We start from the raw sequence: 25,972 nt of genomic DNA, 5'->3' as shown, positions 1-25,972 counted from the left end.
AGAACAGAACCAGGATCTAGAAATCAGGAGCCTAGCTAAGAACATCACCTTAGTCAACAAATGGCTTTTTATGGGTTGATAATTAACCTCAGATAAATCTCCCAGGACCCATATCCTGGGAGACAAGGGAACCACAATTCTAAGTTTACTCGCCAGGTTCTTTTGGACCATGCTCCAATAACTACTCACCATTGGGCAGTCCCAGAACAGATGTAGATGATCTGCCTCGGGCTCGCCACAACGGGGGCAGTCAGAGGAAGCCCTGAGTCCTCTTCTATATAACCATATGGGTGTTACATAAATTTTGTGCAAAATATTAAATTGTACAACAGTGTGGTTAAAATTATGTGAAACCAATTTTAAACTTTCCCCTATATTCTCCCAGTTAGGAGGGCCTGCCTCTGAAAGAAGAGAAGACCAGGCTCTCTGTCCCGGAGAGAAAACATCCAAAAAGAAATTATCCATTAAGTGTCTGTAACAGTGAGATAGTTTAATTCTCGTGACAATTTTCTTACAAATTAAGTCCTGTAAAAATACAGAAGTATCTATAATAAAAAGGTGACTATTCAAAGTATTAGAAAGTGCTGACCTCAGTTGGAAATATGCATACCAAGCCACCTCGCCTAAATTTGCCCTTAGTTCCATAAGGGGCAAAATTTGTCCTCCACTAACTACTTGATGTAAGTATTGCACATTTTTGGTCCTCCAGTACTGGCGGCAACTTAAGTCTTTTAAATTAAGAAGTTTTTGGTTATGCCATAATGGGGTGCAAATAAGCGATGCCTTAACTCCACACCAGCTCCTTATGGCCGACCAAGTCTTTATAGCCATTCTGCAGAACAGTGTAAACCCTCTTATAGAATTTGACAAATAATCAGATTCCAGTACGGTAAAAAAATCGGAAAAACCTGCATCTTTCACCACTTTACTGCAGAAGGGGCTATTTTCCCAATCATTAAAAAGGCAGAGTTGGGAGGCCACAAAGTAGCCCCTAAAGTAGGGGAGGTTAAGACCTCCCCGATTGTAGGGCATAGAAAAATAGAGTGCCTTCAATCTCACGCGCTTCCTCCCCCATAATAAATCATTGAGCACCCGCTCTATCAATCTAAAGTGTTTATCTGTAATCCATATAGGCGAGTTGCGCAAGACATAAAGAACCTGGGGAAGCACTACCATTTTTATTATTGAAATTCTATCCGCTCTTGCTAGAAGAATTTTTTGCCATATCTTAATTTTTGCTCTTAACTTTACTAACAAAGGAATTAGGTTAAGTTGTAAATATTCTTGAGGTTTAGCAGAAACTGTTATCCCCAGGTACTTTATTGAATCAGAGATCATTACCTGATTATTAAGTTCGCCTCGCAACTCATCTATAGGAAGAAGGACGGTCTTATCCCAGTTGATCTCAAGTCCAGATAACTCGGAGAAGTGGCCAACCAAGTCCATTATACGAGGAAGAGTCGTATCTGTTTGATGGATGAAAACCAGGATATCATCTGCGTAAAGAGATACGCGGTCATGCTGCCCCATTATGCCAAAACCAACCACCTCCGAGTCCTGTCTTATCAAAGCCGCTAAAGGTTCAATATAAATATTAAATAAAAAGGGGGAAAGGGGGCAGCCTTGACGGGTACCTCTTCCCAAAGTGAAACTCTCTGTCGTCGAATCATTGATCCTGATCCTGGCAACTGGGGAATTGTAAAGTAGCTGGACCATCGCCATAAATCTTGGGCCAAAGCCCATTCTTTTCATTACCTCCCAGAGAAAAATCCACTCCACCCTGTCGAAGGCTTTAGTAGCGTCCAACGACAGGATGGAGCGGGCACCACGCCCTGGGGACTGAATATTCATAAATAGCCTATGCAGATTATGATGAGTACCCCTATTTGGCATAAAGCCATTTTGATCTGGGTGAATAATCGTGGGCATAACCCGCGAAAGCCTCCTAGCCAGAACTTTTGATAGTAACTTAACATCGGTATTTAATAATGATATTGGTCTGTAGGAGCTCAATTCTGCCGGGTCTTTGTCCTTTTTTAGAATTAAAACAATAAGAGCCTCCATCATAGAGTGTGGTAGTCTCCCTCCCTGTGTTGCCTGGGAGAAAACCTCTAGCAACTGAGGGAGGATGACATCACTATACTTGCGATAGACCTCATATGGAAGGCCATCCACTCCTGGCGAGGAGTTCCCCGAGACAGACCCAAGGGCCTCCTGCAGCTCCATAAGAGACATCTCCTCCTCGAGATATTCCCTCTGAACTTCATTTAAAGTAGAAAATGAAATTTTCTCCAGGAAACGCATCGCCAGTTCAGCTGACAGACCAGGGGAGGATCTATATGTCTGGGCAAAGTATTGTAAAAAAGTATTCTCAATTCCCTCTAAATCTGTTATGGTTTTGCCCTCTGCATTACGGATCGAAGTAATGGATAGTTTTTTCTTATCTTGTTGTGAAATAATTCCAGCTAAAAGTTTCCCCGGGCGAAACCTCCGGTATCTTAATGGTTAAAAGGGTTATCTAACTCCTATTATGCCACCCAAAATGCAACAGTTCTTCACCCTTATGGCCCCAGAATACGCCACATGCCCCCTCCCCTCACAGCAATGATTTCCCCTCCCTCATGGCATCTGAGAGTGTTAAAAACCGGAAGTGTGGGACTCCCCTTCAGGCGCGCTTTGCCCCAGCGGAGATTGGGAAAAGCACCATGTTCTATAAATAAGCCACAGCCTGTACTAGGCTTCCAGGCTCATTGTTAGTATATCCCAGTTTAGGCCACTAGATGGCAGCACTGAACTGCGATATAGTGATTTCTATACAGACTAATGGAGTAATTTGCATCTGATTATTGTAAATTGTGGTCCACTTGGAGGACCTAACAAAAAGTAAAAAAAAACATTTTGAAAATATAAAAAAAAAATTTAAATCACCCCCCATTCCCCAAAATAAAAAGAAAAAAAAAGAAAATTGCATTATGGGCATCGCCGCATGCGAAAACTCTTATACTATTAAAATATTTTAAAAAGTTAGCCCATATGGTGAATGGCATAACAGAAAAATATTTTTAAAAAAAGGTCGATTCATGTTTTTTTCATCACTTTATCGCCCAAGAAAATTGAATAAAAGTGATCAAGTCATACACACCCCAAAATGGTATTGTCAAAAATGACAGATCGTCCCACAAAAATGAGCCCCCATACATCTCCGTAGACAAGACTATAAAAAAGTTATGAGGGTCAGAATATCGCGATGAAAAGAAAAAAATGATTTTTTATGAAGTGAGTCCTGTGTATTTAAGTTTTCTTTAGACTCTATTTTTAAAATGTTTCTGGGTATAAGCTGTATATCTATCTATCTATCTATCTATCTATCTATCTATCTATCTATCTATCTATCTATCTATCTATCTATCTATCTATCCCACAGGGGTTATATTGTCCGGCATGGTGTAACCTCCATACATTTGCTGTACAGTATACATTATAATCCCTGTACCATGCAGTAACATTTAATCCCTGCACCATGCTATACATTATAATCCATACACTATGCTGTTCAATATACAGTATAGCACCTACACTGTGGGGTTATGTTGTATATTGTACGGCATGGTGTATGGATTATACTGTATATTTTGGTGTATGGATTATAATGTATATTGTACAGCATGGCGTGTGGATTATACTGTATATTTTGGTGTATGGATTATAATGTATATTGTACAGCATGGTGTATAGATTATACTGTATATTTTGGTGTATGGATTATAATGTATATTGTACAGCATGGTGCAGGGGTTATAATGTATACTGTACAGCATGGTGCAGGGATTATAATGTATATTATACGGCATGGTGCAGGGATTATACTGTATATTGTACAGCATGGTGTATGGATTGTAATGTATATTACACAGCATGGTGCAGGAATTATAATGTATATTACACAGCATTGTGCAGGGATTATAATGTATTCTGTACAGCATGATGTAATAATTATACTGTATATTACACAGCATGGTGCAGGGATTATACTGTATATTACACAGCATGGTGCAGGGATTATACTGTATTGTATTGGATGGTGCAGAGGTTACACTGTATGCTCTTTAATGTGACAATTATGTTAGGTTTTCCTATTGCCCACCTTTGATGGCGCTGTGCGCAGCTCTGAGACGAACACTGGACCTAATAACATTTGAGAATACTGCCTTGAAGCCAATAACCATATCATCCGGACCTGTGCACCTGAACATAAAAAAGCAGGCTCACTGGCCTGCAGTTCCATCACTGCGCCGTTCCTGGACGCTTTCAGTCCCTGCGTGACCAGCAAGCAGCTGGGTCCCCATGAATGCTATCTGTAGCCAATCACAGGCCTCTGCAGTCACATCATCCTTGAATTATACGTCAACAGCAGACCGTAGGAAGATGCTTTTTTATATTCAGGGGCACCGATCCAGACAATAGGGGTTGTCATCTCCAAGGCTTGACAATCCTTTTAAGTATAGACATCAATAACAGAGGCATCCAGCAATTTGTCATAGTTTCTATCACAAACATAAACCGCTACACAAGTGAGGGACTCATAACATATAAATCCATTTCTATTATTTATTTAATTAAACCCTAGTGTGATTTCTCCTATGGTACTGTAATGAACATACAGTCATGGCCAAACGTTTTGAGAATGACACAAATATTAGTTTTCACAAAGTTTGCTGCTAAACTGCTTTTAGATCTTTGTTTCAGTTGTTTCTGTGATGTAGTGAAATATAATTACACGCACTTCATAGGTTTCAAAGGCTTTTATCGACAATTACATGACATTTATGCAAAGAGTCAGTATTTGCAGTGTTGGCCCTTCTTTTTCAGGACCTCTGCAATTCGACTGGGCATGCTCTCAATCAACATCTGGGCCAATTGCTGACTGATAGCAACCCATTCTTTCATAATCACTTCTTGGAGTTTGTCAGAATTTGTGGGTTTTTGTTTGTCCGCCCGCCTCTTGAGGATTGACCACAAGTTCTCAATGGGATTAAGATCTGGGGAGTTTCCAGGCCATGGACCCAAAATGTCAACGTTTTGGTCCCCGAGCCACTTAGTTATCACTTTTGCCTTATGGCATGGTGCTCCATCGTGCTGGAAAATGCATTGTTCTTCACCAAACTGTTGTTGGATTGTTGGAAGAAGTTGCTGTTGGAGGGTGTTTTGGTACCATTCTTTATTCATGGCTGTGTTTTTGGGCAAAATTGTGAGTGAGCCCACTCCCTTGGATGAGAAGCAACCCCACACATGAATGGTCTCAGGATGCTTTACTGTTGGCATGACACAGGACTGATGGTAGCGCTCACCTTTTCTTCTCCGGACAAGCCTTTTTCCAGATGCCCCAAACAATCGGAAAGAGGCTTCATCGGAGAATATGACTTTGCCCCAGTCCTCAGCAGTCCATTCACCAAACTTTCTGCAGAAGATCAATCTGTCCCTGATGTTTTTTTTGGAGAGAAGTGGCTTCTTTGCTGCCCTTCTTGACACCAGGCCATCTTCCAAAAGTCTTGGCCTCACTGTGCGTGCAGATGCGCTCACACCTGCCTGCTTCCATTCCTGAGCAAGCTCTGCACTGGTGGCACTCTGATCCCGCAGCTGAATCCTCTTTAGGAGACGATCCTTGCTGGACTTTCTTGGACGCCCTGAAGCCTTCTTAACAAGAATTGAACCTCTTTCCTTGAAGTTCTTGATGATCCTATAAATTGTTGATTGAGGTGCAATCTTAGTAGCCACAATATCCTTGCCTGTGAAGCCATTTTTATGCAACGCAATGATGGCTGCACGCGTTTCTTTGCAGGTCACCATGGTTAACAATAGACGAACAATGATTTCAAGCATCACCCTCCTTTTAACATGTCAAGTCTGCCATTTTAACCCAATCAGCCTGACATAATGATCTCCAGCCTTGTGCTCGTCAACATTCTCACCTGAGTTAACAAGACGATTACTGAAATGATCTCAGCAGGTCCTTTAATGACAGCAATGAAATGCAGTGGAAAGGTTTTTTGGGGATTAAGTTAATTTTCATGGCAAAGAAGGACTATGCAATTCATCTGATCACTCTTCATACCATTCTGGAGTATATGCAAATTGCTATTATAAAAACTTAAGCAGCAACTTTTCCAATTTCCAATATTTATGTAATTCTCAAAACTTTTGGCCACAACTTTACAATGGGTTATGTATCCATAGAAACACAATAACAGAGGTATCTATGATCGATCCAGCAATGCATCATATTTTCCGCCATAGATATAGACCACTGCTTGACTCAATAGAGCATTAGACAAGCAAAAAAATAATAATTCTGTTGCTCCACTATGCTCCCACTAGGTGTCACACTTTTCTCTTAAATAGGACAGTCTAACAAACTTTTCTGTTTCTTAGCTACAACACTCATATTAACAGTTTTGGAAACTTTATAGGGACGTTGGTTTAGGAAAGATCATTGAATAGTGTTTGCTTTTTTAAATTTTATCTTAAATACTTATATAGATTGCTTTACAATTATGTACATGCAGTAGAGACCACCGGATCCTCATTGACTGTAATGGCATCTAACAGGGATCCTGTGGATTCCAGGTAGTGTGGAGCGAATCGAAGTGGAATTTGATCCGAATTTTAGGAAAAATTTGATTCGTCATGAATCCAAATTTCCTTGTGCTTAGTGGTAGCGAATCAGATTTTAAAATGGCTGCTGAACATGTTACAAAATTAAAGTAAGAAGTCCAGGAATGAGGGATCACCTATAATGCCGTGCAGCCAGCCAATCAGCAGATAGCCAACCCCTGTGATGTCACCGCCCTATAAAAAGCTTCATCCTGCCCGGTCTCCGACATTTTACTTCATTCATGTCTACTTACAAGGTACAAACTCAATTCTATAATTTATGTAAACCCTATTGTAATCACATTTATGGTACAGTACTGAACTCAGGGCAGTATTTCTATCTCAATACCATTGCTTGACTGTCACCTTTATGTTATTGAATTATTAGTTTGACTCCATAACATTTTAACAAGGTTGGCAAGAATTCTGTCATACTTGTGCAGCATATTTGGTGCAAAGAATTGAGATAATAAGATGATACATAGTCATAACCAAATCCTGACCTAGACCTTTGACCCAGTTAACCCCTTAAGGACTCAGTCGTATTTTTTGCAAATCTGACCAGTGTCACTTTAAGTGCTGATAACTTTAAAACGCTTTTACTTACCCAGGCCGTTCTGAGATAGTTTTTTCGTCACATATTGTACTTCATGACACTGCTAAAATTGGGTCAAAAAAGTTCATTTTTTTGCATAAAAAAATACCAAATTTACCCCAAATTTGGAAAAATTAGCAAATTTCCAAGTTTCAATTTCTTCTATAATACATAGTAAAACCTCCAAAAATAGTTATTACTTTACATTTCCCATATGTCTACTTCATGTTTGGATCATTTTGGGAATGATATTTTATTTTTTGGGGATGTTACAAGTCTTAGAAGTTTAGAAGCAAATCTTGAAATTTTTCAGAAATTTTCAAAAACCCAATTTTTAGGGCCAGTTCAGGTCTGAAGTCACTTTGCGAGGCTTACATAATAGAAACCACCCAAAAATGACCCCATCTAAGAAACTACACCCCTCAAGGTATTCAAAACTGATTTTACAAACGTCGTTAACCCTTTAGGTGTTCCACAAGAATTAATGGAAAATAGGCATACAATTTCAAAATTTCACTTTTTTGGCAGATTTTCCATTTTAATAATTTTTTTCCAGTTACAAAGCAAGGGTTAACAGCCAAACCAAACTCAATATTTATGGCCCTGATTCTGTAGTTTACAGAAACACACCATATGTGGTCGTAAACTACTGTACGGGCACACGGCAGGGCGCAGAAGGAAAGGAATGCCATATGGTTTTTGGAAGGCAGTTTTTGCTGGACTGTTTTTTTTTACACCATGTCCCATTTGAAGCCCCCCTGATGCACCCCTAGAGTAGAAACTCCCAAAAAATTGCCCCATTTTAGAAACTACGGGATAGGGTGGCAGTATTGTTGGTACTAGTTTAGGGTACATATGATTTTTGGTTGCTCTATATTACACATTTTGTGAGGCAAGATAACAAGAAATAGCTGTTTTGGCACCGTTTTTATTTTTTGTTATTTACAACATTCATCTGACAGGTTAGATCATGTGATATTTTTATAGACCAGGTTGTCACGGATGCGGCGATACCTAATATGTATACTTTTTTTTATTTATGTAAGTTTTACACAATGATTTCTTTTTTGATTTCAATTACCTTGGGTAGGGTATGATTTTTGCGGGATGAGATGACGGTTTTATTGGCACTATTTTGGGGTGCGTGTGACTTTTTGATCGCTTGCTATTACACTTTTTGTGATGTAAGGTGACAAAAAATGGTTTATTTAGCACAGTTTTTATTTTAAATTTTTTACGGTATTCATCTGAGGGGTTAGGTCATGTGATATGTTTATAGAGCCGGTCGATACGGACGTGGCGATACCTAATATGTATACTTTTTTTTTCCCCCCCTATTTTTTTCCATTGCTTTTTTACTTTATTTGGGGAAAATTACGTTTTTGTTTATTTGTACTTCAAACTTTTAATTTTTTGGGGGGAAATCTTTATTTTTCAACTTTTCTTTTCACTTTATTTTTTGTCCCACTTTGGGACTTGGACTTTTGGGGGTCTAATCCTTTACAATGCATTCCAATACTTCAGTATTGGAATGCATTGGCTGTATGAGTAATAATGCGTGTATTACTCATACAGCTTCCGGCCTGTGAGATCCTCTTCACCGGAAGGCAGCGCCGATGCCTTCCATGCCATCGGGTCCCCCCCACAGCCCCATGGGGACCCGATGGCACCGCAGACTACCGCCGCCCGCACAATAAAAAGCCGCAAACCACAGGTCTGAATTGACCTGCAGTTTGCGGCGATCGCCGACACGGGGAGGTCACGGGACCCCCACCCCCGCGTTTTGCCGTGGTGCCTGCTCAATGATTTGAGCAGGCACTGTGTTCCGATCACCGCCCGCCGGGCGGCGGTGATCTGAACTATAAATGGCGTACCGGTACGTCATGGGTCCTTAAGGACTCGGGAAACATGCCGTTATGGTACGTCATGCGTCCCTAAGGTGTTAAAGGGCATCTGTACGTATGAAACTGGCTGACCTATTACATGTGAGCTTTGCAGCTGAAGGCATTTGTGTTGGTCCCATGTTTATATGTGCCTGCATTTCGGAGGAAAATGATGTTTTAAAATATGTAAATTAGCCTCTAGGAGCAACGGGTTCGTTGCCATTACACCTAGAGGCTCTGCTTTCTCTGGAACTGCTGCGCCTTCAGCACTTTGATTGACTGGGCCAGGTAGTGATGATGTGTTCACTACCCAGACATTTCAATCAAGGGGAAGAGGGCGCGGCCGTGGCAGAGGGAGCAGAGCCTCTAGTTGTAACGGCAATGCACCCATTGCTCCTAGAGGCTAATTTACATATATTAAAAAAAGAATTCTCAGTAACGTGGGCACATATGAACACGGGACCAACACAGATGCTTTCAGCTGCCAAGCGCTCATGCAACAGGTCAGCCAGTGTCATAGGCACAAATCTGCTGACAGATGCCCTTTAAGCCTATGTTCTATGCAGAACTTTTATTGATGTTTTTTGAAAATTACGCTTTGTTATCTCTCTGCTTATTTCTGTTAGAAATGTATGCAATTTTTAGGTCCCTTTCCCAATCCAACATACATGTAAGTTTGGTTTCCTTGGGTTCCTCCTTTCTAATTTGTCCATTCCCAGGTTCCCATCTTGAACATTAGACTTTATAAAATACTGCTTAATACCCTTTTACATGTGCCGATGCAAAAGTAATTTATTGAAATTAATTGAATGTTACAGATATTTGCCTAATCGCTGAGCGAAAGTGATAGCTGAATTTACATGCACCAATCCACCCTGTAGAAGCATGAACGATTGTTACTGCCATCACTCTTCTCCATACAGATTCATTGTTTGCCAGCAACATAACCCTATTTGACAAGCTGTGATGAGCATTTGCTCAGTCACCTAGTGATCCAGAGCACCTTTACTACTACAGGGAAATTGATTTGGATCTGGATTGATTGATTGATTCGGATTGATTTTCTTTTTACAGGCTATTATAATTACACCCCCCCTCCAAAAAAATAAAAAATAAATCTCCTATTGTTACCATTTACTTCTTAACCTAGTTAAATCTTTGGTTGCCATACTATCTCATTAGAGAGTAACTTATCTCCACATTTATAAAGAGCATTATAACAATGAGTGTTTACTTATTTCCTTTAACATTATTGTACCCGTAGTAAAACAGACCCATAGAAAAACTACCAAGTAACTCCATTTCAAAATCTACTCATGAGGTCTCTTTGGCCCTGCATTAGTACTTTACATTTGGGCCATTCTGGCTGCTTAAAACTAATTAAAGAGGACCTTTCACCGCTCCTGACATGCCTGTTTTAATAGCTTCATGCACTCCCCATGTAATAACAATTCTGGATCATCTATTCTTATGGCTCTATGTTGTGCCATTCCTCTATTATTTCTACTAGAAGTTATGAATGAATTGTTAGCAGTCTGCAGTAAGGGTACAGAGGGGAGGTTTCCAGTTGGGGGTGTGTACCTGCACAGTCTGAACATGACAGCACTGATTGGATAGAGTGAGTCTGTGCAGGGACACCCCCCCCCCCCAAGTGGTTACCTCCCCTCTGTACCCTCACTGAAGGCTAATAGTAACTCATTCATAACTTCTATTAGAAATAATAAAGGAATGGCACAATATAGATCCATAAGAATAGATGCTCCAGAATTGTTATTACATGGGGGATGCATGAAACTATTAAAACAGACATATCAGGAGTGGTGACAGGTCCTCTTTAAGTTTAGAATAGAGAAACCTTCTCTTCTTTTACACTGAAAAGCGATATTTGCCACTCTATGCCTTTTGTTATTTCACAAAAAACACCATACAGACTTTTAAAGGTTAGACATTTCCTCTTATTAACCACTTCATTACCAGAGCGTTTATCACCCTTACTTACCAGGCCAATTTTTCAGTTTTCACAATGGGTCCATCTAACTGCTAATAACTTTACTTTTCTGAGCCAACCTACAATGAACATATATTTGAGATTATTTTTCATAGGACAACTTTGACCTTTCCTTTGTGTCAATACAATATATATATTTTTTTAATTTCAAGGAAAACTGAAAATTAGGAAATTTTTTTATTTTTTTTTAATTCCTAGCTATCATAGGCACAAATCTGCTGACAGATGCCCTTTAAGCCTATGTTCTATGCAGAACTTTTATTGATGTTTTTTGAAAATTACGCTTTGTTATCTCTCTGCTTATTTCTGTTAGAAATGTATGCAACTTTTAAGTCCCTTTCCCAATCCAACATACATGTAAGTTTGGTTTCCTTGGGTTCCTCCTTTCCAATTTGTCCATTCCCAGGTTCCCATCTTGAACATTAGACTTTATAAAATACTGCTTAATACCCTTTTACATGGGCCGATGCAAAAGTAATTTATTGAAATGAATTGAATGTTACAGATATTTGCCTAATCGCTGAGAAAAAGTGATAGCTGGATTTACATGCACCAATCCACCCTGTAGAAGCATGAACGATTGTTACTGCGATCACTCTTCTCAATACAGATTCATTGTTTGCCAGCCACATAACCCTATTTGACAAGCTGTGATGAGCATTTTAGAAAAACAGACTTTTCAAAAATGAAATTAGTCATAAATTAGTCCTTATCAGACTGGAACGGATTACATGGAGTCCAGGAGAAATGGGACTACTTAAAAGGTGCATTATTGAAGGCAACAGAAAATTGCATTAGACTTGTCAGTAAAAGCAAAAAAAGGAAGAGACCACTGTGGTACTCAGCAGAAGTGGCCCAAATCATTAAAAATAAAAAGTTAGCATTTTGTAATTATAAAAAAACCCAGAGCAATGAAGATAAGGAAATCTACAAGATTAGGCAGAGAGAGGCCAAGCAAGTTATAAGAACTTCTAAAGCTCAGGCAGAAGAAAAACTAGCTCAGTCTATGAAAAAAGGGGATAAGACATTCTTCAGATATATAAATGAAAAAAGGAAATTAAAACAGGGAATAACTAAATTAAAAACAAAGGACGGAAGGTATGTAGAAGAGAATAAAGGGCTAGCCGACTGCCTTAATGAATACTTCTGTTCAGTTTTTACAAAAGAAAAAGAAGGAGAAGGACCTCCACTAGAAAGGATGACTAATAAATCATTTGATGCATGTATCTTTACAGAGGAAGATGTTCTAAGTTTGCTGTCTAAGGTGAAGACAAATAAGTCACAGGGGCCTGATGAGATACACCCAAAATTATTAAAAGAGCTTAGTGGTGAGCTGGCAAAACCGCTAACAGATTTATTTAACCAATCATTAGTAACAGGAGTCGTCCCGGAAGATTGGAAATTGGCAAATGTCGTGCCCATTCACAAGAAAGGTAGTAGGGAGGAATCGAGCAACTATAGACCAGTGAGTCTGACATCAATAGTAGGAAAATTAATGGAAACCCTATTAAAGGATAGGATTGTGGAACATCTAAAATCCCATGGATTGCAAGATGAAAAACAACATGGGTTTACTTCAGGGAGATCATGTCAAACAAATCTTATAGATTTTTTTGACTGGGTGACTAAAATAATAGACGGTGGAGGTGCAGTAGACATCGCATATCTAGATTTTAGTAAGGCTTTTGACACTGTCCCACATAGAAGACTTATCAATAAACTGCAGTCATTGAGCATGGACTCCCATATTGTTGAGTGGATTAGGCAGTGGCTGAGTGACAGACAGCAGAGGGTTGTAGTCAATGGAGAACATTCAAAACAAGGTCATGTTACCAGTGGGGTTCCACAGGGATCTGTACTGGGACCAATTTTGTTTAATATCTTCATAAGTGATATTGCAAAAGGCCTCGATGGTAAGGTTTGTCTTTTTGCTGATGACACAAAGATATGTAACAGGGTTGATGTTCCTGGAGGGAAACGCCAAATGGAAAAGGATTTAGGAAAACTAGAAGAATGGTCAGAACTCTGGCAACTGAAATTTAATGTGGATAAGTGCAAGATAATGCACCTGGGGCGTAAAAACCCAAGGGCAGAATATAGAATATTTGACACAGTCCTGACCTCAGTATCTGAGGGAAGGGATTTAGGAGTAATTATTTCAGAAGACTTAAAAGGTGGGAAGACAATGTAATAGAGCAGCACGAAATGCCAGCAGAATGCTTGGATGTATAGGGAGAGGTATAAGCAGTAGAAAGAGTGAAGTGCTTATGCCGCTGTACAGAACACTGGTGAGACCTCACTTGGAGTATTGTGCGCAGTACTGGAGGCCATATCTCCAGAAGGATATTGATACTCTAGAGAGAGTTCAGAGAAGAGCTACTAAACTAGTACATGGATTGCAGGATAAAACTTACCAGGAAAGGTTAAAGGACCTTAACATGTACAGCTTGGAAGAAAGAAGAGACAGAGGGGATATGATAGAAACTTTTAAATACATAAAGGGAATCAACTCGGTAAAGGAGGAGAGCATATTTAAAAGAAGAAAAACTACCACAAGAGGACACAGTTTTAAATTAGAGGGGCAAAGGTTTAAAAGTAATATAAGGAAGTATTACTTTACTGAGAGAGTAGTGGATGCATGGAATAGCCTTCCTGCAGAAGTGGTAGCTGCAAATACAGTGAAGGGGTTTAAGCATGCATGGGATAGGCATAAGGCTATCCTTCATATAAGATAGGGCCAGGGACTATTAATAGAATTCAGATATATTGGGCAGACTAGATGGGCCAAATGGTTCTTATCTGCCGACACATTCTATGTTTCTATGTTTCTATGTGATCCAGAGCACCTTTACTACTACAGGGAAATTGATTTGGATCTGGATTGATTGATTCGGATTGATTTTCTTTTTACAGGCTATTATAATTACACCCCCCCCTCCAAAAAAATAAAAAATAAATCTCCTATTGTTACCATTTACTTCTTAACCTAGTTAAATCTTTGGTTGCCATACTATCTCATTAGAGAGTAACTTATCTCCACATTTATAAAGAGCATTATAACAATGAGTGTTTACTTATTTCCTTTAACATTATTGTACCCGTAGTAAAACAGACCCATAGAAAAACTACCAAGTAACTCCATTTCAAAATCTACTCATGAGGTCTCTTTGGCCCTGTATTAGTACTTTACATTTGGGCCATTCTGGCTGCTTAAAACTAATTAAAGAGGACCTTTCACCGCTCCTGACATGCCTGTTTTAATAGCTTCATGCACTCCCCATGTAATAACAATTCTGGATCATCTATTCTTATGGCTCTATGTTGTTCCATTTCTCTATTATTTCTACTAGAAGTTATGAATGAATTGTTAGCAGTCTGCAGTAAGGGTACAGAGGGGAGGTTTCCAGTTGGGGGTGTGTACCTGCACAGTCTGAACATGACAGCACTGATTGGATACAGTGAGTCTGTGCAGGGACACACCCCCATGTGGTTACCTCCCCTCTGTACCCTCACTGAAGGCTAATAGTAACTCATTCATAACTTCTAGTAGAAATAATAAAGGAATGACACAATATAGATCCATAAGAATAGATGCTCCAGAATTGTTGTTATTACATGGGGGATGCATGAAACTATTAAAACAGACATATCAGGAGTGGTTACAGGTCCTCTTTAAGTTTAAAATAGAGAAACCTTCTCTTCTTTTACACTGAAAAGCGATATTTGCCACTCTATGCCTTTTGTTATTTCACAAAAAACACCATACAGACTTTTAAAGGTTAGACATATCCCTCTTATTAACCACTTCATTACCAGAGCGTTTATCACCCTTACTTACCAGACCAATTTTTCAGTTTTCACAATGGGTCCATCTAACTGCTAATAACTTTACTTTTCTGAGCCAACCTACAATGAACATATATTTGAGATTATTTTTCATAGGACAACTTTGACCTTTCTTTTGTGTCAATACAATATATATATTTTTTTTAATTCAAGGAAAACTGAAAATTAGTATTTTTTTTTATTTTTTTTTAATTCCTAGCTATTTTCTTAACTGTTACAAAAGATTTCAAGAAAAACATGTCTAAAACCATTACCGCATGTGTGTATTGTGAAAATAGATGCTATTTGGGAATTTTATCTACTGGCTGGGCTCACCACCAGACCTGAAATGTATGGAGCGCATTATAGATTTTAAAGGCCTATTTTTCTCTTGCTGGTTTCAGGGCACCATACTGCCAGAACAAATTACTGTACCAAAACCTTAGAAACAACCAAAGTGACTACTTTGTAATATGTTGACCCCTAAAGGTATTCATTTTGGGGAAATTTGGACATTTTGCACTTTTGGCTATTTTAGGAAAATTTTATGGAAATAGGCGGAGAAAATAAAAATAGCATTTTTTTTCACATATACCATGTGGCTTGGAAAAAACACACATAACCACACATTCATATATTCCTGTCTTTTGGAATGATATCCTATATGTGCTTTTTACATATATTCGGGGTTCACTGGAGGATTGCAGCACATTTTGGATTTTGAAGGCCTATTTTTCTATTGCTGGTTTTATGGCACCATACTGCCAGATGGGATGCTGTACAGTACCAAAACCTTAGAATTCAATAAAATTTCATAAATTCATTAAAAAGACATGTTTACTTCAGCAACATACAAAATTATACATATTTCATAACTAATGTATGCATAAACTACTACTTAGCCCCCCACCCACCCCTCCCAACCGTCCCTAACTATCGGTGGCCAGATAAAAAATGGATCACCATCACTGCAAATTTTGGGAGAGAAGAGAGGGAAGGAAGGGGGGGAACCTTTTGTATCCAACTTTTCCAAATTTTTTTGTGTTTTTTCAGATATTTGGTGATTTCTTGGCTTGAAGTTCTTCGTAGAACCTTATTTTATGTACTAAATAAAACCACTGTCATAATTCAGGGGGATTCGGTGAGATCCAATTTCTAATAATAATCAGTCGTGCCAAAACATAATAACTTCATTATTAACTCCCTACGCTTTTGCACTCCAAGCAAATTTCCCTCCAGAAATCACTAAATTTTGAACATTCCGAAAACATATAAATGAAATTTACTTCAAAATGACCGCACAGTTTACAATTTGAGCTATTTCTGCCATATATAGTATTTTGGACAACACAGCTGATGTATAATATAGCCAATGCACGATTTTCAGTTGAATAAGCTTGTGAGCTTATGGCTATTACTATATGAGATATTCTGAATTGAGTTCATCACTGCTTCCCATTCTGCATCTTTCATTTTGCCTTTTTCTTTTTTCTATTTTCTCCTACTCCTACATGTAAATAATTCGGTCATTATAGACTTATATATAATTGAGAGACCTTTTCTATCTACACTGTTTCCCAATGTATTCTATCACATTATGTGTGAAAATTTTCTAATACTCTTACTATAAAACCACCTATACTTAAAGTGAAAACCATATTTGTTTTGTAAGTTTCTTAAACTCCGTAACCCCATCCTCAAAAAAATGGGCAATATTACTTAAAGCTTTACCTAACCAGATTTTAAAGTCCCTAAACTCTTAAATTCTTCTAAATTATTGTTATCCAATATTGATGTATAAACAGTGGTACCTCTCACCTTACATATTTTTTGAATATAGCCCATGTTTTCAATAGTGTATATATATATATATTACCTCTCTTATTAAATTTACTTCCATCATACTAAGAATATTGGGATATTTCTGTTCTTTCAACAAAAAATAACTGTGATTCCGAACCCCTCTTCAGTAAACAAAGACGCCTTGCAATACAGTAGTATCTAAAATTGGGAAGTGAAAAACCTCCTTTACTCACCGGAAGGCAGAGCTTTTCATATTTGATTCTTACAGTTTTTCTTCCCCAGATCAATAGTCCTGCGGGCTGTCCGATGTGCACAGTATCATAGTAACCTAAAATGCTGTGCGCTCCCGTGCGCTCGATGTATGCCGCTGCAGGACATATGGCTCGCTCACGGACCGTATGTCTCGGACGGCATACGGTCATGTGCATGAGCCCTATGGGTGTGTTATATCCTTTTTAAATATCATGTCATTAATCCAAATAAGGCAAGCATTTAGATAGAAAAGAACCTGTGGTGGAATAATCATCTTTATCATTGCGATCCGATCAAACATCAAAAGCGGTAGATTCAACCAAACACTGGCCTTTTTTTAGCCCTCATAAGCAAGGTTATTATATTATTCCTTACATAGTCATCCAGTTTGGTTGTTATCGCAATCCCCAGATATTCTAATGTAACAGTCCCACCCAGAATTTTAACTCTGGGCAAATCTAAATCCATGTTCTTATCCAGTGGCAGTAAGGATGATTTAGACCAGTTTATCTCCAGGCCAGAAAGGTGACCATAATAAGATAAAGCATCTACAATATGGCCAAAATTCCTCTGAGGGTCCCTTAGAAACAGAACAATATAGTCTCACGCTTACCTTCAATCTTTTAATTCCAAAACCCTCATAGGAACACCAATCCTTCCGAAACAATGCTAAAGATTATACTGTATATATATATATATATAATTATATATATATATATATATATATATATATATATAAACTGTATACACGTGTACCCCATCTTAAAACATATCTGTCAGGTTCCCATTTAATCATTTAATATTACTCTCTCTCCTGGATTTTTATATAGATGTCTGACTCAATTGATAAATGTTTGTCCCAGTCCAAAAAAACTCCTAACATATCCAAGTAGCGTCTAATGACAGGATGGAGCATGTTCACAAAGACCCTATCACTATTATCAAAAAGGGACCTCCGAGGTATGAATCCACCCTGTTCTCAACCGATAATAGCAGTTAGGTTTTTAATCTCAATGCTAACACCTTGGCTATCAGTTTTATATCCATATTGAGCAATGAGATCCGATGGTATGACTCTATATTCAATTGGTCTTTATCCTTCTTTAAAATTAAACAAATGTTTGTCTCTAACATGGAGGCCGGTAATCTACCACAGAAACAGGATTCATTAAAAACCACTAGCAGCCTTGGAAGTAGTAATTTGCCATATCTACCATAAACTTCAAAGGTGAGCCTGTCTGAACCTGGAGATGTCTTTTTTGGGAAAGTTTTTAGGGCTTTTCCAGCTCTACACAGTAATTGGTCTATCCAGGACCATGGCCTGTTGTAAACTGAGTGATTGCAAAAAAGCTGAGATCTCATTATCACTCTTATCGATTTATACAACTTTGTGAAGAATTTAATTATTTCACCCTCTACCCCTTTACCTTCTACCATTCCCCCCTTCTCAGTATGGATTTTATTAATTTCTACACTGGGGTTTTGATTCTATACTAATTCTGATAACAGTTTATTTGGTTTCCCTCCTCCCGAAAAAAAATAATTTCACCCCCTGGAAAAACTGTTTGTTCTGCGCTTTGACAGTTAAGTAGTCATCATACTTTTCTTTTGGTTTTCTCTCAACTGTACGCTTTCTGTGAGTTCAGAAGCAGATTCTTTAGTTCCTTTTCTTTTTCCTGAAACCCCCTCCTACTGCCAATAATTTTACTCAAAAAAGGCTTTAAATGCGACCCAGATAGATTTTAGTGTTCGTATATATTCACCCTCCATTTTCAATTGAGGTATTGGTATGGCTGGTGGAATTCACAGGGGACAAACAAAACTCAGCAGGGTCCCTGCTGAGTTTCTTACAGATGAAAAGCCCGGGAATCAGTTTCTTCCAGATGAAAAGCCCGGGAATCACCTTCATTGGTTCCCAGGATCTTCACAGAGACCGCTGCTGTGTATTAACAGTACGGCCACAATGATTTGTACCACTAGGTGGTGCCACCAGATTGTTCTGTAACCCGATGCGTATATTGTCAGGTTACAGATAAAAGCCTACCACCCCGATGTACAGTAGAAAGTCATGCGGCGGCAGGAAAGAGGTTAAAGTGAATTTGAAGCCAGACTAAAAACGCAAAAAAAAAGAAACCAACAAAACTTAACATAATCTTCTAATGTGTCTTTATTTGCTCTTGTTTCATTAGATATCTTAATTGTAGACCATGATAAATTAAATGGAAAAGCAGTGCATTGTTCTCTCAGGCTGCAGCAATGTCTACTACCCCTCTTTCTCCCTCTCTCATGCTTGTGCATGTGAGGCAGGAAGTATATGAGAAGGGGGCTGAGTTTAGCATGGATAACTTTTGTCTACACAGTTAGAGTGGGCATGTTGTTGGAAGGAGTATTAGCAGAAAATAGATTTTGTTACAACCATGCAGTACTGTAAGAGACTACAGAATACTAAATCTACCATGATAAATCCCACTCCCCACTCCTAAACAATGCTATAGCTAGGCATATTTTCCTTTCAGGTTCCTAGGAAAGCTGGGTTACTACCATATGTCTGCAGAACACTAAATATACCAAGAAAAATCCTGCTCCTCACTCTTAAATAGTGCAATATTTGCCATTCAGGTTCCTGGCTTAAAATTATGACCTGGTGAATTGTAGACAACCTAATTGATACAATTCACATCTGAGTCCGACTATTTCCTCAGATAAATAAGTTCTTTTTGACGTGAGATGATGTTAATGATAAAATGATATACATTTGACCTTAAAAGCTTTAATTCAAAGCCATAGGGATTAATTCTGACACTTGTAGCAATTAGAGACAGACCTCTGGGCGTCTCTCTGAATGTTTCTCACACTGTTGATTTATGGATCATAAATAACTTGAATGGCCTTGTTTTCTCACAGAGATATCAGTACCTCCTGTCATGCCAAAGATGTGAATAATTGTTACAAGACACACATCTTTACAGACACTCTTTTTGAGACAGATATTCTCCTAATGAGAAAAAAATATATAATATACTGGATACATGTTGTCTTCGTAACATATAACAATATAATATAAACAAATATATATATATATATATATATATATATATATATATATGTCCTACTGATTGTCTTATGCTAAGGACTAACTAAGGCTCATTAAATGAATACATGAATATTATATATTTTGCTTCATTATTAAATGCCAAATTGTATAGGTAATTATCACCAGCTGCATAGAGCTTATCTTTATCTCCCGTCATAAATTTATAAGTAGACAAGGAGGCATCTTCTCAGACTGGTACATTCATGAGAAGAATAACATTAAAGAGCAGAAACCTTTGTATGACCTTACTTTGGCCTACTCAAGACATACAAAATTGTAAATATAGTCGAGCATGGCTCTTAAAGGTAATGAACATCCATCTTGACAATAATGAATTGGATATCAATGCATTTACCTATGAAAAGGCACAACATACCTTATAGATCTTTAGCAACTTAGTGACCACTAATACTCTTTTTTACGGTGGTCACTAAGGGGCTTTACACTGAGCAGCCTTTTCACGGCGGCCCTGTCTAAGCGCTTGATGGGGGCTTGGCTCTCACATAAGAACTACACTCCTGCTCTAACAGCCCGGATTGGCACTCCTGTTTAACCCTTTACATGCTGCAGGCAATGGCGCTCGCCGCATTCAAGCGGTGACAGAGGGAGCGGACTCCCTCTGTCTCCGATTGGCACCTCACAAATGCGATCACAAGGTGGCGCTGTGTGTAAAGGCTGGCTGGGGCCTGGTATAGGCCCCAAGCCAGCCTTGAGTGTTTTCCAGCAGGCTGCCCCTTTCTGGCGCAGTCTGCTGGTCAATGTCAGTATAGCATATAGAGATAGTGCATTGTACCTTAAAAGCAATCGGAATATTGTCTGTTGCAGGCCCTTTGTGGGACTATTAAGTGTTAAAAAAGGTTTAAAAAAATTATTAAATAGAAAATTCCAATTGAAAAATATGCATTTTTTCATAGAAAATACGCTTTTCAATGAAAAAAATTGCAAACATAAAATTTCCCCCAAATGTTTGGGGGTTAATGGAGTCTGCAGAATACTAAATCTACCAAGAAAAGCCCTCCTCCTTACACCTAAATAGTTCCAAAGGTAGGCAGATTTGCATTAACCACTTGCCATCTGGGCCATTTGCCCCCTTCCTGACCAGGCCAAATTTTGCAAAACTGACATATCTCACTTTATGTGGTAATAACTTTGGAACGCCTTTATTTATCCAAGTCATTCAGAGATTGTTTTCTCGTGACACATTGTACTTCATGATAATAATAAATTTGAGTCAAAATATTTCACCTTTATTTATGAAAAAATCCCAAATTTACCCAAAAATTTGAAAAATTCGCAATTTTCTAAATTTCAATTTCTCTGCTTTTAAAACAGAAAGTGATACCTCATAAAATATTTATTATTTAACATTCCCCATATGTTTACTTTATGTTGGCATCATTTTGGAAATGTCATTTTATTTTTTTAGGACGTTAGAAGGCTTAGAAGTTTAGAAGCAATTCTTCAAATTTATAAGAAAATTGCCAAAACCCACTTTATAAGGACCAGTTCAGGTCTGAGGTCACTTTGAAGGGGCCTACATAGTGGATACCCCCATAAATGACCCCATTGTAGAAACTACACCCCTCAAGGTATTCAAAACCGATTTTACAAACTTTGTTAACCCTTTAGGCGTTCCACAAGAATTAAAGGAAAATGGAGATCAAATTTTAAAATTTCACTTTTTTGGCAGATTTTCCATTTTAATCAATTTTTTTCTTTAACACATCGATGGTTAACAGCCAAACAAAACTCAATATTTATTACCCAGATTCTGCGGTTTACAGAAACACCCCACATGTGGTCGTAAACTGCTGTATGGGCACTCGGCAGGGCGCAGAAGAAAAGGAACTCCACATGGTTTTTAGATGCCATGTCCCATTTGAAGCCCCCTGATGCACCCTTACAGTAGAAACTCCCAAGAAGTGACCCCATTTTGGAAACTAGGGGATAAGGTGCCAGTTTTATTAGTACTATTTTTGGGTACATATGATTTTTTGATCATTCATTATAACACTTTATGGGGCAAAGTGACCAAAAAATTGGTTGTTTTAGCACAGTTTCTATTTATTTATTTTTACAGCGTTCACCTGAGGGGTTCAGTCAAGTGACATTTTTATAGAGCAGATTGTTACGGACGTGGCGATACCTAATATGTATACTTTTTCTCATTTATTAAAGTTTTACACAATAATAGCATTTTTGAAACAAAAAAATTATGTTTTAATGTGTCCATGTTCTGAGAGCTATAGTTTTTTTATTTTTTGAGAGATTTTCTTATGTAGGGGCTCATTTTTTGCGGGATGAGGTGACGGTTTTATTGGTACTATTTTGTGGGACATACGCGTTTTTGATCACTTGGTGTTGCACCTTTTGCAATGCAAGGTGACAAAAATTGCTTGTTTTGACACCGTTTTTTTTTTTTTTTTACGGTGTTTACCCGAGGGGTTAGGTCATGTGATATTTTTATAGAGCTGGTTTTTACGGACGCGGCAATACCTAATATGTATACTTTTTTTTATTTGTTTCACTTTAACACAATAATAGCATTTTTGAAACCAAAAAAATGATGTTTTAGTGTCTCCATGTTCTAAGAGCTATAGTTTTTTTATTTTTTGAGAGATTTTCTTATGTAGGGGCTCATTTTTTGCGGGATGAGGTGACGGTTTTATTGGTACTATTTTGTGGGACATACGCGTTTTTGATCACTTGGTGTTGCACTTTTTTTTTTTTTTTTTTTTTTTTACGGTGTTCATCCGAGGGGTTAGGTCATGTGATATTTTTATAGAGCTGGTTTTTACGGACGCGGCAATACCAAATATGTATACTTTTTTTATTTTTTCTATTTAAATTATTATTTTTTTATTCCTTACTTGGGGACTTTTTTTTTTTTACATGAGAAACTTTTTTTTATTTTTTTATTTTCAACCTTTTATTTTTTTTTTTTTTATTTTACACTTTTCGTCCCCCATAAGGTCATACAAGACCTCTGGGGGACATTTACTTCACTTTTTTTTTTTTTTTTCACTGTTGATTTCTCCTGTAACTGGGGCTGACATAGTAGCCCCAGTTACAGGACAAATACACCCCTAGAGAGGCTGTACAGCAGCAATCCAGCGCTGTACAGCCTCAGAGCAGGGCTGATCGAGGTCTCTGAGAGACCTCACACAGCCCCTGCACACTCCGGTCACGGCGGTCACATGACCGCCGGGCCGGAACAGGAAGCGCACAGCGCTTCCTTCTCTGCAGACACAGCGCTCGGTGAGCGCTGTGTCTGCAGCGATCTAGAAGGCAGGGACACCTGGGCACTGTCCCTGCCTTGTCTTAGGGTTGCCCTGCTGTCACTGACAGCGGGCAACCCGATCAGCAGCTGCACGATTAGCGTGCAGCTGCACTTTCTGAAAAGACGTTCTGGAACGTCCGTTCAGAAATAGACCTCCACCCATAGGACGTTTATATCCTATGGGCGGACGGAAAGTGGTTAAATAGTGGTAGATTTGCATTTTGGGTCCTTGGAAAGCTGGGTTACTACCATATGGATCTGTAGAATACTAAATCTACCAAAGAAAGCCCCTCCTCATTCCTACAATGGTCCAATCATTTTAACAGCGGAGTATATATAAATCTGCATGATCCAGTCACCAGATGATATTTGTAGTGCTTCTGAGTGCATTGGGGATACAATTGAAAGATGGATCTAAAGGGTGAGGTTAAGTGTGTGTGAATGGAGTATAATCAGATTTGGGGACATGATGTGTTTTTAGGGAGTGCCTAAAACTGTGGATGTTAAAAATTAACCTAATTGCTAGGGCATTCCAGAGAACTGGGGCAGCTCGAGAGAAGTCTTGGAGATGGGAGGGAGAGCTTTGTGGGTGATGGTGAGAAGCTTAACTTGATTCCTATACTGTATGGGCAAACAGTGCAATGACTGGCACAGGATGGAGGCATCGGAGTAGCAGTTAGACAGATACAAGTATCTCACAAGTGAGTACACCCCTCAAATTTTTGTAAATACTTTATTATATCTTTTCATGGGACAACACTGAAGATATGACACTTTGATACAATGGAAAGTAGTCAGTGTACAGCTTATAAAACAGTGTAAATTTGGTGTGCCCTCAAAACTCAACACACAGCCATTAATGTCTAAATTGCTGGCAACAAAAGTGAGTACACCCCCAAGTGAAAATGACCAAATTGTGCCCAATTAGCTATTTTCCCTCCCTTGTGTCATGTGAATTGTTAGTGTTACAAGGTCTCAGGTGTTAACGGAGAGCAGGTGTGTTACATTTGGTGTTATTGCTCTCACACTCTCTCATACTGGTCACTAGAAGTTCAACATGGCACCTCATGGCAAAGAACTCTCTGAAGATCTGAAAAAAAGAATTGTTGCTCTACATAAAGATGGCCTAGGCTGTTCTCAGAATGGAGCATGCTGTGAGTTGTAGTTTCACTGGCGGAGGTTAGCCATCACTGGCCTAGGCTATAGGACAGTTGTCAACACCCTGAAACTGAGCTGCAGCAAGGTGGCCAAGACCATACAACAGTTTAAAGGGAACATGTCAGCGGCAAAAGCCATCCCAAACCGCCAGCAGTACCTTCAAGTAGCCGGCAGTGAGCTTCGAATGATGATTTTCTTACTGCATTCTGATGAGGCAGAAGTATGAAAAAAGTTATTTTATCCTCCGTCCGCGCTATTTTCCAGTCAGGCTTGAAGTCAAGGGGGCAGCAGCCTCCTTGCTTCAAGTCAAGGTAACCGCGCCCCCTTCCCTGCCCTTTCGCTGTGACTGACCGCACTTATGCCCGACAGTCGTCTGGCTTTGCCGAGCAGGCAGCTGTCAGTCACAGGAGAAGGGACAGGAAAGGGGGCGCGGTTACCTTGAATTGAAGCAAGGAAGCCGCTGCCCCCTTGACTTCAAGCCTGACTGGAAAATAGCGCGGAGGGAGGATAAAAGAATGTTTTTCATACTTCTGCCTCTTCAGAATGCAGTAAAAAAAAGCATCATTCGAAACTCACTGCCGGCTACTTGAAGGTACTGCTGGCGGTTTGGGTTGGCTTTTGCCGCTGACAGGTTCCCTTTAACAAAACAGGTTCCACTCAGAACAGGCCTCGCCATGGTCGACCAAAGAAGTTGAGTGCACATGCTCAGCGTCATATCCCGAGGTTGTCTTTTCAAAATAGACGTATGAGTGCTGCCAGCATTGCTGTAGAAGTTATAGGGGTGGAGGATTAGCCTGTCAGTGCTCAGACCATACACCGCACACAGCATCAAATTGGTCTGCATGGCAGTTGTTCCAGAAGGAAGCCTTTTCTAAAGATGGTGCACAAGGAAGCCTGCAAACAGATTGCTGAAGACAAGTAAACTAAGGACATGGACATGGATGTTTCTGGCATCCTTGTCAAGTAGGTATGTAAAACGAGGAGCTTGGATAAACATGGAAGGATTTCCTGTGGTCTGATGAGACCAAGATAAACTTACAGGGAGTGCAGAATTATTAGGCAAGTTGTATTTTTGAGGATTAATTTTATTATTGAACAACAACCATGTTCTCAATGAACCCAAAAAACTCATTAATATGAATATTTTTGGAAGTAGTTTTTAGTTTGTTTTTAGTTTTAGCTATTTTAGGGGGCTATCTGTGTGTGCAGGTGACTATTACTGTGCATAATTATTAGGCAACTTAACAAAAAACAAATATATACCCATTTCAATTATTTATTTTTACCAGTGAAACCAATATAACATCTCAACATTCACAAATATACATTTCTGACATTCAAAAACAAAACAAAAACAAATCAGTGACCAATATAGCCACCTTTCTTTACAAGGACACTCAAAAGCCTGCCATCCATGGATTCT

Source organism: Bufo bufo, chromosome 2, assembly GCF_905171765.1.
Source record: "Bufo bufo chromosome 2, aBufBuf1.1, whole genome shotgun sequence".
Classification (NCBI taxonomy): Eukaryota; Metazoa; Chordata; class Amphibia; order Anura; family Bufonidae; genus Bufo; species Bufo bufo.
This window is presented reverse-complemented; position numbering follows the sequence as displayed.